At 39.5% G+C, this 15,458-nt stretch overlaps 1 protein-coding gene and 1 long non-coding RNA gene across 39 annotated transcripts in view; both read left to right on the forward strand.

Moving 5' to 3' along the window:
- The window catches only part of LOC139075579 (uncharacterized), a 45,621-nt gene extending 43,208 nt beyond the window's left edge, over positions 1–2,413 (forward strand). Inside the window, exon 2 of the long non-coding RNA XR_011526121.1 lies at positions 1,214–2,413. This is a non-coding gene — a long non-coding RNA (uncharacterized lncRNA). The remainder of the gene's footprint in view (positions 1–1,213) is intronic.
- Positions 1–15,458, forward strand: part of SLC8A1 (solute carrier family 8 member A1) — a 374,952-nt gene that overhangs the window by 243,460 nt on the left and 116,034 nt on the right. The gene's annotated exons all lie outside the window — the stretch shown is intronic.

Here is a 15,458-nt window from a genome sequence, read left to right on the forward strand (position 1 = left end):
TATGAAAGTATATCTTGCCCAATGAGCCTTAGTTTTAAAACATATTAGAATAACCCTATTAGAGCCCAAGCGGCCGACCCAAAAATTGATTTTATATTCCATATCTTTCCTGGCTTCTTACATAGAATTTGTGAAGTGTCCTTAAAACTGCGTTGACATGACATTCAGTTAAGAGTGGGAGGGACCGATTTCATTGGATGTTCATTTTAGGAATCAAATAAAAATGTTGTCTTATGGTTTTAGAAATTTCTTACAAGGTCACAAGGTGGCTTTTCATACAAATATTGCCATGTCAGTATCCCATCGTGGTTACCAATCCATGGCTTCTGTTGGATTTCAGAGTTTCAGAATAGCACCAGAAACAGCTCGGAGGGCCTCTCAGCCCTGCTCTTCCAGTTTGCAAACTGGAATGACTATACCATGGCCCTAATTTCAGTTCTGATACACACATGGGCACAAGGGTGATGCCAGTGAGGCCACCAAATGGAGTAATTGCTTCCATCTTTTTAGCAGAACTCTCTTGGGCTCAGAATAATCACATTTGCTCAACTAATTGATGGGAAGAGTATGTCATTTTGCTTACTTTTCTGCCACAAGTCTTGTCTCAAAGACATGTTTTGGGAGCGCAGTGATAGTCTACTCTTAAGATAGCTTGTCAACCAAGGCAAGGGAGACATCCTATACTATTTTCATTTTTCTCTTATTTTCCATAACAGAGTCATAGAATTTTAAAGCTGGAAGCTCTCACTTTAGAAATGAGAAAAACAAACCCCAGAGAGGTGAAGTGACAGACCCAATATCCCGTAATTGCAAAGGGAGGACCCCAAGGAACCTCAGTCCCCAGGGAACGCTCAGTCCAGAACACTATCCCCTACTCTACATTAGCCTCCTTTTGTAGTGAAGATCCTCTCTATACAAGAATAGCTTGGAAAAATGTTTAACATTTTCCCTTTGATTGTAAGTGACAAGAGATAGTCCAATAGCTGGGAGGCATCATGAGCTTCTAGGACCTCCCAGAAGCTGAGGATCTGGATCCCTGCCACGGGTTGCATCTCCAGTTGGTTTTCTGCCCACTTACAGCCTGCAAGGGTGCAGATGGTGAGGATATCATCATTTCCCCCATGGAGGTGGGGGAGAGAAGAGACACTGTTTCATTTCAGTTTATTTCAAATTCCTTGTTGTTTGTAATGTTAAAATTCTCTCACATTTGCAGATGTTAACCAACAACTAGGAGGAAAGAATTCTTGTTTCAAGTGCAGCCATAGTGAGATGGCATCAAAAAATGAAAAGAAAAGATCTGTCATTTACTGAGAAGGAAGAAAGGAAAGAGGACAAACAAAGCACAGAGGGAGGGAATCTAAGGAAGAAATGGAAGTTGGAAAGAGACAAGATGGAAGAAAAGGCAAAGTCAATGACAGGCCTCAATCCCATACTGTTCTTATAATTAAATGGTGCCTTGCACGTCAGTCCAAATGTTCACTCTTTTGATATAATTGTCTCCTCATTAACATATGCAAAATTACAATTGCACAGTATGAGCTCTCAAGTGGAGATGTCAATATTAACATAATGAGCCTGTCAATCTTGTGAAAATGAACAGCAACAATTACGCTGGCAGAAATCCACAATCTCCTGAGAATTTGGTGGGTCTGATAAATTTACCAACTATATAGACCTACTAGATCGCATTCGGGTGGCATTGCCTGGGAGTGTGTATCTTGTAGGTTAAAACTGACAGTTTTCTGGAGGGAAATTTGAAATTAAAAAGCAAGAAAATTCTTAACACATTTCTACAAAGAAAGTCATATTTTTGAGAGTTCAAGATGGTAACTCTTTGCTGCATTTAGCTGCATGTTTTCTGATCACCATTCTGAAGAGGCTGTCTGTATGATGCAACATTATAATAGCCTACAAAGACAAAAGCATGTTTAACAAGTGAAGTTGGGAGCAGTTTGCTAGAAAAAGGGTGTGTTATTAATTCAACGTGCCAACTCTGAGCACTGAGTGTTGGCTGCCTTCTTACAAAGTGGTGTTCTTTTTGACCCTTACAATGTGGGGAAATGACTTAAGACCCCAATCGCATTTCTATTTTCAATCTATTGATGACTTAGCAGTTGGAAAGAACTCTTTTTTCTTTTAATGTGTGAACGAATGCTAACATTTGGCTTCTGATTAAGTGGAAACTTTCCAATGAAATAAGAGCTGGTTTGCAATCTTATTTTATCCCCGTTCAAAACATGCAACTTCTGTGATGACAGGTTTGAAGACACACATTAAAAAAGGCATTTTCTTTTTTTAAAAAACTTGCAAACAAACTTGCAGATGTAGAAAGAGCTGTTTTATATCTTGGTTTTGTCAAACTTAATCTTTCTTGTCTCAAACTCTGTAAAAGAATAAACGGCAAAGTTCAACATCTGAGACTAGATTCACGTTAATAAATGATAAATTCTCTTTGGATGAGTAGTCTTACAGGCACATTATAACACACTGAGAGATGAAAATTAAAAGAAGGAAAAAAACGATAATCCATAATTTTCACATCCGTCATTAACGGCCATTAACTGTTTACTTAATTATTGTTTGCTCAGGAGTTTTACAGATTTGTAATCCTACTGCATATATAATGGTGTAAAAACACAAAATTTTTCTCACTGATGCTTAGAATGAGAGCATTTTTCTGTACCATGCACTATACATATATTAAGGAATGAGGTTACTTGTAACTCGAATGCATTTATCTACAATGCCCCATAGGTATTGAATGAAGGAAGCTAAGGAAGGGGAAATAATTGCATTTGGATATATGTTTGGATTAGATACACTTTTCAAAGAGTAAAGAGATGTTAAGTCATATGAGACTTACTGTGTGTATATTTACTTACTAAATGGTGGCTCCTGTCAGGCAGGCATCACACCTGCCTGGAAGCACAAAGTAAACATCGGTTGAATGTCTGAATGAAAAGGTCCCCTGTGGGACTACTTCCTCACACAGCGTAGCCAAGTACAGGGGGTAAAGTATTAAGGGAATCATGAGACAATGCAAAGAACTTCCAAGCTTTGTTTCCAAGTGGTTTACTAAGCTGTCGGCCTGGGTCGGCCAGGTTCATCTCTCAGAGACTCGGATGGCCCTCTTTGGAAGAAAGGCTTTTCTATTCTTGTTTTTCTCCCTCCCTGCCTGCCACCTCTTCCTGCCCTTCTGAAAAGAAGCATGCCACACAACAATGAAGAGGTTTTCCACATTAGCCTCATTGCCCGCCAGCCACTTCTCTGTGTTTAAGTCTGTTTACACAGTCTCCTTGGCAACATGAGGTAGAAGTTGATATTTTTTGTATCTCTGACTAGCAGGTTTGGTTTTCCCTTTGTCTGAATCTTATCTACCTCACACACTGAGTTTTTCTACTGAGATTTTTTTTTAAGTTTTAAAAAGAAAATCATTTTCACTCCCCAGTATTTTAGCAGTATCCCATTCAGACATCCAATATTTTAGAGGGTTCTTAAAAAAAAAAACCTTCAAAATTATTAATGAATAAAACATTTCTTCTTCATTAAAACTTGATAATATTTAACTCTTCCCAGTAATTTCAGTAGTTCTGAAGATCTGTGCACACTCTTGCACCTGATGCCTTCATGTGATGGCTTGAGGGGGCCAGGGACCATGAAGTAGAGAGAAAACTAAAAACCCTGAGTGGGCATCCAACTCTTCTCTCCCTTTGTTCTGTGAACCAATCAGTGGAATTACTGAGCAACCATGGGCACTTTTTGGCATACAAATATACTTATTTCAGCTATATTGTTCTGAAGTACTCTGGGCAAACAGCACATTTGTCTTTCCTCAAAACCCAAATTAAATGTGGGCCATAGAGAGACTTGAACCATATTGACACTCTTGACTAGAAGTTTCTTCAGTAGCAGGTCACTGAGCAATGATGACCAAACGGTAATCCATAAAAATGTCTATTGAAAGATTAAAATTAACTGGACAGGTCATTCTTAACCAGAGGTGCGCATCAGAATTACCTGGGGAGCTTTACATGCATAAGTCCCACTCTGGACTTAGATTCTCCTGTATGGAACCAGGGCATGCATATGTTGAAAATTTGCCCAGATCATTTTTGTTTAAAGTGCCAGTTAATAATCAGTGACTTAATGACAATGGCAATGTTGAGTACCTATTATTTGCTAAGGTCTTAGATTGTTTTCTCCAGTTATACTTATAATCTCTTTGTAATGCATATATTATACTCATTTTCCAGATTAAGAAACTGAACCTCAAAGATGATAAGTAAATTGTCACATAGTGATAAAGCAAAAAGGTTAACTCAGCCTAATTCCAAATCCTATTTTCTTAACACTATATTAAATTTCCTCTCCCGAAATAATAAAGTAATACTTAAGAAACAATTCTCTGTATTCCCAATTTTTATTCTGCTAAGATGTTTTAATATTCATCATAATGTCCTTTTAACAACTTTAGCTAAGGAATTGTTTCATAAGTCGTTAAATCAGGATACAGAACAATGGCTTGGTTTGAATTACTTAAAAAATATCACACACACACCCAAAGGTTTTGAGAATAGATAACTAGATCAGTTGATTTGGATATTTACTTCTTAACATAGCGTCAGCACCTTTCTTTGAAACAACTATTGCTACTTATCAAAATACGTTTTTCTTCCCCCAACTAAAATCTACAAGATGAACATCAATGAGTCATTTCCAGTAGAGTTACCAGCCTTCCTTGTCTTAAATAAGGTCTGGATAGATTATTAGACTGTGAAGCCTTTTGACCCACATAAGACATTATAGTTTGTCAATACTCTCAGTGTTTAAATGATTCTTTGGCAGTTTTTACTACCTATCATACCAAACCTCTCAATCTCAAGTTTGTGTGCCCGACATGCACCAAGTCAAACACTGAGACATCAGTGCTTGGAGATGGAGAAAGATTTATTTGAATTGGCCAAAATGAGTAGATGGGAGCCTGGGTTCCCTCAAATCTGCCTCTCCAAGAACAAAAAGTGGGGGTTTTATAGAGCTAAGGGGCTTTGCAGGAGGACCTTTGGCGAAACAAAGGGGTCCCTCCCAGTAAGCCCCTGGACAATCTGACTTCTGGACTTCAAGGGCTGCTGAGGGCCTGCCCCCGCCATTGGGTGATTGCAACCTCCGAAGGCATTCTCTTTCTTCTGGAAAACATGCTCACAAATTCTTGACACCCCTGAGTCACCCTTCAAGTAAAACAGCAAATTGGTTTAATATCTACAATAACCCTCAGGTAACCGGCTTCACCGACAATGTGAGAAAGGTGTTGCACTTATTCAAAACAACGGTAATATTAACACTGACTTTACATAAAAAAAATTTTAAAGCCATTTTTAAAAGCCTGAATATTTTTGGAGGAATCATCTAGAATAGTATTTCTCAATAGGGTAGGAATGGAGAGAAGCAAAATACCTCCTCTCTCTCTCAGCGCCTTGCTGGAGACTGGCAGGGTAGGGCCCAGGCCTTTCCACCCACTTGAGAAGCACTAAGGGTTAAGAAAATATGGAATGGGGTGAATTATGCAAATGGACAGTACCAAGACTGAATTTTGAAAATCACTGATGTAACAGGACACATTGTTTTGATTTTAGCATTTATCCCAAGTAAAGGTACTTAAAATTTTTGAAACCCGTGTTCTGTTTATTTCAAAATGTTTTGAGAGTATTTACTCTTAAGAGTACATGGGCATTTCCAGATCAATAAGCCTATTTTCCATTTGATAGATGTCATAATAGAGACATTCCTAATGAGCTAATGCCAGCCCTGAGAGGTACAAGACCAAATGAAGTGATCTGCTTAAGTTTTCAGCATGGTGGTGCAGCTCTTAGCTTGGTCTCCTTCAACAGTCGTTATTTTATTTTAAAAAATTCATCTGCTTATAAGATCATGAAGAAAAGTGGAAGGACCCATAATTCCATCTCCAGAGCAGTGAAGTTTTGTGAAAGGTGGTTTTCATCTTGCATTGATTTCCTGGAAGGTATTGTAGCAGGACACAAAGGACCCAAGGACACAGTACTGTCATAATTGGCAGGCTGATCACATCTTCGACTGTGCTAGTCATCCTGTTCTCACCAAATGTTCCTAGAAATAAAAATCTATTTTGCCCCTGGTGATATGCAATCAAAGTAAAAGACATCACGGGGTGTAGATTTGTTTGTTTTGAAATTGCTTATGGCCAAAATGTTACTTTACAATGAATAGACAGATAATACAATCCCTTCAAAACCAGAAATGCCTAAAATGCTCAAGATTATATCCAGATCTTCTCTATCAATAGCCAATAGTCCCACCTCAGTCTTCATTTGGTTACAAATGCCAGTCCATTTATGCCCAAACTATATATCACTCAAGGGAGATTTGAATGTATGTTGTTAAACCTAGGGGAAAAAATGACATATTTATTATTGCCCCCAATAAGACCTCAATAGGGAAACCTTAAAATCAATTTCAAATGACTGTGGAAAAGTGCACCTTATAATTGGTACTTTATTTTTAGTCACAATCTGGAACATTCAGTTCTCTCAGTATGCCTTAATGTCATTAAAAATTTCGAAATTGTTATTTATCCATCCTTTGGAATGTGTTTTTCTAAAAATTCTGTAAATATTTTTGATTTGATATAGAACTAAGATTAAAAAAATCAAGTGATTTTTTTTGAGGGACTCAGAATCACGACTTTCTATCAAGTTTGAGATCAGGGGACATGCACTTACAAAATGTTGTTGCAACATTTTATTGAGAATTGGGCATAGCTGAGATAAGTTTATTTTTGCCTCTGAGTCTATTCCAGGGGACGGTGGAAATAGCATTGAACATGAAGTCAGAGAACCTGTATTCTAATCACAATTCTACCATTAATTACGTGTTAGACCTTTAGCAAGTCACTCAACTTCTCTGCAATTTGGTTTAATTCTTGATCTCACCTTTAAGATGAGGGCTGGAGGAGATAATCTCTAAGTTTCTTTTCCCTTGTAAAATTCTGTTATTCATGCATTTTTATTAGAATTCTATGTGTAAAATTTGCATTTTTCTATTAACATATGAACAAAAAATTTAAAAGAGAGCTATAAGCTGGAGTGATTAAAATGTTTATCATTTGGATGTAGGCCAATACAACTAATGTGACATATATGCCCTGAGTCTTTTTTCCTTCATTTTTATAGCACCATCTGGTACTCGAGCATATGGGAGACTTTTTTAAAATAATCACATTAGTAAAATCTAGGCCTTACACCCATCTCTACGCGCGCGCGCACACACACACACACACACACACTCACCTTTGTTTGTGTTCTAAAGTTGCTTTGGTCAGGCTTCTTCCATATTCTGAGATTAAGCATTTCCAATCACCTGGCAAATGAAGTGAAACAAGGTCCATCTGGATTTGGCCCAACCTGGTGGTTAGGACCATGGTGAGCCTGAGTTAAGCAGTGCGCCTCGCCTGCGCCTGTTATGCTCTCTGGGGGCAGTGGGCCACTCCATTCCTGGCTTCAGAAAGCCAGTGCCCTGTGTTTGGAAAATTCACTAGAGCTCGAAGCCTTAACAGTTACGATTCTAAGGTACCAACTCCGCAGTTCTGCCCAGGAAGATGGCCAGATTCTCCTCCACCAATAGTCCATAGGAAACACCCTTGGCCTTTCCACTCCAGCGTCTTTTCACACTAAAATAACTGTTTCCCACCCTTCACATATTATGTTTCAGAAAGTGTGAGGAAAAATGGAAGAATCTGAAGCAATAATGGAAAATGCTCACTTTTTTTTTTAACAGAAATCTATTAGAATGCAAATGTTGCCAGGCCCTGGCCACTGGATTGTGTTTGCATAGCTCTAGTCACGTCTGACCATTTTCCTTTAAAGTGATAGAATTAAAAACAAATTTAAAAATTTCTTCTGAGGTGTCATATGGAAGCCCATGAACAAATAGTCATAATTTTAAAAATTATATCTTCAAGAGAAGGCAAGCCTCCCGTGAACAGCCTTGGGGTGAAAGCGTATGCGTTAACCATCCACCTTCAGAAACAAATGAAGCAGCGTGACTTTTCCTCATGAAAGGTCTGTTTGGAGGGCAGTGTCGGAAACATACTCAGCTGGCAGATCTTGAGTAAAAAGGGAAGGTGCAGAGGGGTCCGCTCCTGAGCCGACTGACCGGCCCAATGTCTGGGCCATGCTGCTGTTATCTGAGGCTCTGGAACGAAACACAAGGAAGAACTACAATGAACAAAGTCTGTCTTAAGGACTGGTTGGAAGCATTTACAATAACCCATACTGAGTAAAACCCAAGGAGAAAAATTTTGTTGCCCTGTTTGACTCTGGCCAAAAGTATGATTACAGGGTAAACCCAATAAAAACAGGCATTCTTAGCTGGAGTCAAGGCCACAGTCTGCATATTTCAGATTTCCCCTGTTCGGAATGTATGTCTAAAGCAAGGTCTGGATGGATGAGCATCATGTGCTTGTAGCGGAGGTGTAACCACCCGTAACCAAAAACTGAAATTACAAAGTCTCTATCTGGAGCTCGTGGGTTTTTTTTCCCTTCATTTGAACTTGTGTGCACACACAGCTTAAAAATTAAGAATTGCTTACCCAGGAAAAGAAGCACTCAAAACCTACTAAAACTCTTAAAAGAAGAGAGGTTAAATGAATAGCTATTTTGTAAACTAATCCAAAATAGGTCATATGGCCTAATGATTAACATCTTAGGCTGCTAAGATGACCTGTGGAGTCCTGGCTCGATTACTTACTAATTGTGTAACCTTGGACAAGTTGCTTGACCTCCAAAAATGTCAATTTCCTCATCCATGAAATAGATTTTGTGAAATAAAATAAGGTAATACATATAAAGCATTCAACATCTCTATGGCACAATGCATAACTATATATAATTATATTACATAATATAATAATATATAAAATATCATTGTAGCTTAGAACCTGGACATGATGTCTAAGTATATTTGGCATGATTTTAAAACTTTTTGCTTGTGTTTATCACAATATGCATCACAAGAGACCAGCAAATAGTGTGGGGAAGGAGTGATTAATTTTTAAGAGAGTCAACTTTATAAGTAAAATGAAAATATTAATGCAAGGACATGTCTGGTTTGGTTTGGGTTCTTTTGCTAAATTAGGTGGTTCAAGTGGGTCCTGTGCATTCATGGTTCTTTTCCAGGCAGAAGCAAACGTGTGTACACAATAAAGTCAGAACATGAGGAAATTTTATCTTCTCAGATTCCACCCTTGCCAAATTGTCCTCCCTGTTCTGAGAAAATCCCACTGCTCCACTTCAGATTTGCACATCATTCTTCCCAGGTGGACATTTGGCCTTTGACCATGAATTTTGTCACAAGGAAAAAAATGGCTTGAACATACTTCTTAATTCACAGACACTTAACGTGACCATGTAGTATGTGGTGGGAGTTGGAAAGCAGTATCAGAGGTATCAGGCATAGACCCTCCGAACTAAAGAGAAGAGGGTCATGTCGGGGAGAGAGAGCTGTGCATAGAATAGCTCAAAGGGTAGAATTCCAACCCTCTTCTGTGTGCCACTTCCATAAGACTGTGTCAGTTCCAGTGGGAATGATTCTTAATTTATACTGAATTTCTCTTTTTTGTGATTTTTTTTCATGACCATAACATATGGTGTGTATCCTAGCCAATTTCAGGTTGCTCAGTTATATTGGTTGCCCATTTTTAACACAGCCATTTATATACCTCTTTCAAGAGCCAGGAAGCTACCTTTGAACACTGTAAATTGTCCAATGGTCTTTGATTTACTAGATTCCTTATCACTTGGCAAATATATACACCAGACCTTTTCCAGAGAGTGAATGTATCAGTCTTATCCTCCAGACATTCCTTCCTTTTGTTCAACAAACCCCCGGGCTCCTGCTGGGACTCCAGCAATTCTTTCTCTGGTAGGAAGAAGCCTCTGGATTTCAGGAGCGCCCCCCTGTGGCTGCTCCACAATGCACTGATACTCTCTGCTGATTTCCCTGAGGCCGGCTGGGGTGGCACTCCACAAAGAGCAAAAGCCTAACTGAAAATTGAGGTAGACGCTGTTCATTTAGAATTATCCAGCAGTAGGAAAACGCCCTGATCGTTCATCGACAGGCTGAAATTGACTAGCACTTGGTGTCAGAATTTTTTTTTTTTTGGTTTTTCATATCACGCACAACACTTGCCTCCTCAACTCCAAAAACAACATTCTCTCACAGCAATTGCCAGGGAAAAACATGAGGTGGAAAAATCAGAGTAACGTCTTCCCTTAGGGCGAGATTATACAGGAAAAGTCATTGGACAACTCCCAGCCTGGGCTTCATAGGTTGGCAGGAAAGACTGTCATTACCTTAGCGTCGTTGGCAAATTTAAAGAGATAATAGACCTGAAATGCTCAGAACAAGACCCTCACATAGTTGGGGCTCAGTCAATGATGGTGGTTAGCCTGGGGTCCTCTTCCTTTGCGTTGGCTCTTTCCTGATCCACCTCCCATTGCTGAATCCCAGAGCCCAGCAGCTACTTACTTTCTAACCCCCTGGGGAGACGGTCTGGAAGGGTTCAAAATTTCTACATAGGAAAGCTTAGAGGAAGCAATCTAGCTGGAATGTAATGCTTGCAGCTGCGTTTTCACAGCACTTTCCATTAAATTGCTCACATGTTCATTTTTCATATCTGAGAAGGGGGGCTGCTGATGTGGAGTTGGCCCTCCCACTCTAGAACCCTCTGCATTCAGTCATTACTCAGAAGTGTCGCAATCTGCCTGCAGGCTGTCCCCATACTACCTGCTTCCCTCTTAACATTGCTCCTGATCCAAGTGTTCCTCTCAAGGTTTTAGAAATATGTTTGTTTATCGAGCACTTAGACTCATCAGAGGGAGGTGCTGGAGCCTTCACATGGAATTCATCCACCACTTGAATATTTTTGATCTGTCAGGGGGAAAAAAATGCATTAACTATAAATGTGCGGTAGAGTTGGGATCCCCTGTGAATGTGTTTTTGAGCGCACGGGCCAATCCATCACAAAGAAGAGATACAACACCCTTCAAAAAATATACGTAGTGCTGATGGCATGTTGCATTCCTTTGTTCATCTTCCTAGAGTGAGGTTAGGGGCGACAGGCTCCATTTGAATGGGCTTAGTCTAAAACAGGTAAAACCAATCCTAAAGCCACGATGTCAATACTTTTCTAATATTGGATTTAGACTTGAGAAGTTTTTCCACTTTCTTTTCATGAGTTGAAAATAATTCCAGTAAGTACTGAATTAGCTTAGTGTAAAGATGGAGGGACTTCCTTAGTATCCAAAACATCATAGTCACTTTACGTGGAAACTAAGGGCCGTGAAACGAGTCTTCAGTGTCGCTAGTCCTGCTCTTACTGACAGTTAGTAGGCACCTGTATCCATGTTTGTTGGTGTAATAAATGAAGGATTTGTCATAATTACATTATACATCTCTTCAAAGATCCCAGATTTAGGAAAATAATCTTAACAACTGTGGAATAAAGAGCAGAACCTCATTAGCTTTGCTTTTATAAAAATGAAGATGGCAAGAGATGGACTCTCCATTTCAACTTTCTCTTTCCAGTCTAGATAACTTTGCCCAAAGGCACAAATTTAGGGGCTGGCCCTGTGGCCGAGTGGTTAAGTTCGTGCGCAGCAGGTGGCCCAGTGTTTCATTGGTTCGAATCCTGGGCGCGGACATGGCACTGCTCATCAAACCACGCTGAGGCAGGGTCCCACATGCCACAACTAGAAGGACCCACAACGAAGAATATACAACTATGTACCTGGGGGCTTTGGGGAGAAAAAGGAAAAAAATAAAATCTTAAAGGGAAAAAAAGGCACAAATTTAGCCTCTTTTTTCTAAGCAAGCCTAGAAAGTCCTGAAAGACAAGGTATGGTTGATCCCTCTTTGTCTCCTGCTATTATAGAGTCATTGTAAGCCCCATATCTTAAAATCTCTGGCCCTTGGTTGGCTCCTGACAGGATGGATAAAGTGATACCCTGAGTAAATGTTGAAAGCGGTGTCTCATGCAAAGAACCAGTGGCAGCTGTTTTTCTAACATTTTTAGGCCTTTGACATTCAAAACGGTATTTACACCATTCTGTTTCCAGCGTGGAGCTTCACAAAGGGAGAGTCGAGCTGCTGGGTACAACCATTGTTCTTGTTAGTGGATGGAGCTTTATAATTATACCCTTTTTCTGCTCAGAGCACATGCCACAGGGAGAAGCTTCATAAACATAGGCAGCATGACAGGGACGATCCAGGATGATAACGAGATTACAAATTACACAAAACAATTTCCCCATTGATGAAGTAAGCTTTATTTGCAAATTTGAAAAGAAATGTAGACTTTTAACCCTCATGTTTTCATTTGTTTTCTAAAATGATATTTACAAAGAACTAGACAGGCCTACTTAAACATATTTGATGTTTTCAGTTCTCGCTTGCAGGGAAATTCTAGTAGACTCATTTCTCCTAAATATTCTCCTATACCTTCTCTCTCTCTCTAATCTACACACACAGGCACACACACTACTGGTCTTTTTCACTGCTTAAGGAAATGATAAGGCTTCGCTGCTATATGTAACAATGTATGTTGTCGAAATTGAAACATCATAGTCCCATTCTGTTTATTTCTTGGGAGTCTGCCCCAACATCAATGGCAAGCCATAGGAAAGAGACCAAACTATTGAGTGAGGTATTGCTTTATTTGTAGAATTATACTTTTCCATTTTATTTTTTATATTTTTTATTCCAAATATTCAACAACATAAATATATTCATTTTATAATTGGAAAAAAAATACCTTCATCTATCTATTTGTCTAGTCTCACTGGATTTGGACAAATTTGCAGATGTTTATTATGAAAAAGCTCCCAATCCTTACTAGATATGGAAGGTGACGAGTCACTCTTGGAGTCTGTGGGGTCCTTCTTTAAAAGTAGAGGGTTCAGGGGCCAGCCCGGTGGCGTAGTGGTTAAGTTTGTGTACTCCGCTTCAGCAGTCCAGAGTTCATGAGTTGGGATCCCGGGCACAGACCTACATATGACTCATCAAGCCATGCCGTGGTGGCATCCCACATACAAAAAATAGAGGAAGATTGGCACAGATGTTAGCTCAGGGCCAATCTTCCTCACCAAAAAAAAAAAAAAGAAAGAAAGAAAGAAAGAAAAAAGTAGAGGGTTCAGCATGAGTGTCAGTGTCACAGGCTCTGAATTGGGCCTAAAATGGACCACCTGTACACCCTTCCTTTTCTACCATGTTAAGGATGGTTTGCAGAATTTGGAAGGACAGAAAGGTTATTTATATCTCAAAGCTGGGGGATGCCAGAAAAGAGGTGTAAGGGGAACTAATATTTATGACAGCCTACTGCTCCCCATGCTTTACTCATTGTATGTCTGTTCATACCTGAGTGGAAGGAATTCATTTTTAAAATGTGTGCCATTTTAAGAGCAATACACACATGGTATGTGTGTATGTGTATACATATAAACATTACTGAAACAGCATGCCAGGTACTTAGTAAGTGCTCAGTAAATATTTATGAACTGAATTATTCTAGTAATGTGGATTTATATAACTTTGTATATCTTATATATCTGTATATTTATACGAAAAAGTGTGTATAATTCACATTCGTGTACAAACATGTGAACGATAGAGAGATGGCTCCTCTGGGATTTGCTGAATATTGAGGATTTTTTTTCCTTCTCTAATACTACAGTGGAGTTCAATTCAAAACGCCTCTTAACCAATCCAAATAATGTCATTTCCCAGCTGTGGTGTTACATTGGGTCCAGTTCAAGTGCCAAAAGCTTAACCCAGAGGAAGCCAAAACAATCACATCTTGAACAGTAAGAGTATTTTCCACCCATCATCACTGGATGACACAGCGTCTCAGGGGCCTCCTCGAGCCTGGGGAGTCCTCGGCTCTGCCAGAGGCTCGGCTCAGAGCCTGCTGCACCATCAACCCTTAACAAGAGTTACATAAATACTCTGTCTCTGGGAGTACCCATTTCCCAGTCATAATTTATGACCATGAGGGCTTTCTTTCCCGAGCGTAATGCCATAACTATGTGCTCAAAATAATATCCTGGAGCCCCAACCACCATTAGATACCTTGAAGTTAAGCCCCATCGATGGGTTTCCCAGGCTCTTGACTTGGAGGTAACCACTGGTTTCACAGTTGGCTTTCTTATGAGCCTGGGACATTTGATTCGCATGACATCAGAGTACAGAAGAGGTGAAGCAATGATTACAAATCGAGAAAACTTTCCCTTCTTTTATTACATTAAGGCATTAGTTCGGTTTCCAAGGTACGAAGTAGTAATCCCCGTGCAATCAGTTTATTTAGTGAGGAGATACATACTGTAGGGGAGAAGTTAAAATTTTATTTCATTTAGCAAATTGGACTAGCCCCTTTGAAGACATAAGTGAGCAACAGAAGTCCAGATATTGAAATTCAGAACTTGACTTCCTCCCTTCATGAAAGAATGCACCAGCTTTAACTAGGAGGGAGGAGGGCTGTAATTTACAAGGCATCACAGTGATTATGTGCAGGGAGGAGAGTCAGGGACCTGAGTTCTAGTCCAGCCACATGAACTTTTGTACCATGGACAAATCACTTACCTTTTTATTAAATTTTTTTTTTTTTTTTTTTTTTTTTTTTGCTTAGGAAGACTGGTCCTGAGCTAAGATCGGTTGCCAGTCTTCCTCTTTTTTGCTTGAGGAAGATTGTCGCTGAGCTAGCATCTGTACCAATCTTCCTCTATTTTATGTGGGATGTCGCCACAGCACAGCTTGACTATCAGAGCTAGGTCCGCGCCTGGGATTCAAACCTGCAAACCCCAGGCTGCTGAAGTGGAGCACGTTAACTTCGTCTCTAGGCCACCAGGCCAGCACCTATGACTTACTTTTTTAAAGCCTCGTTTCCCTCAGCTGTAAAGTAAGAGGTTGGAATAGATGTTCTTTAGGTCTCTTGGCTCTGAAAACATTGTAGCTCTAAATTTGTTTACCTTATAACAATAGAAAGCCCAAAGATGACCAAAACTAGGAAAAATCTTCAGAAAACTCAGTGACCTCAGTATGCACCACCCAGACAGCTAATGCTCAAATATGCTTCAACCAGCAATAAGAACAGTGATTGAAAAAGGGCCGTGTTAAAGATAAACATTAAAGAGCTAGCATTTGGGTGCTTCGCTTATCTTTAAAGAAACCTCCTTTGTGTTCCATTTTGTATGCTTGACATTTACTGACTGTTGTTTCCTTTTCAGATGAAAGTTACTGCTTTGTGGTTTTAGTCGATTTTAGTTGCAAACTTCACTAAATAATTTAGGAGCCTCCATCAAATTCTTCTTTTTTTTCTGCTATAATTTCATTAGAATTCATTTGGGAAACTATACGGTCTCAATAATAGAATCGTA

This window comes from Equus przewalskii, chromosome 14 (genome assembly GCF_037783145.1).
Source record: "Equus przewalskii isolate Varuska chromosome 14, EquPr2, whole genome shotgun sequence".
Classification (NCBI taxonomy): Eukaryota; Metazoa; Chordata; class Mammalia; order Perissodactyla; family Equidae; genus Equus; species Equus przewalskii.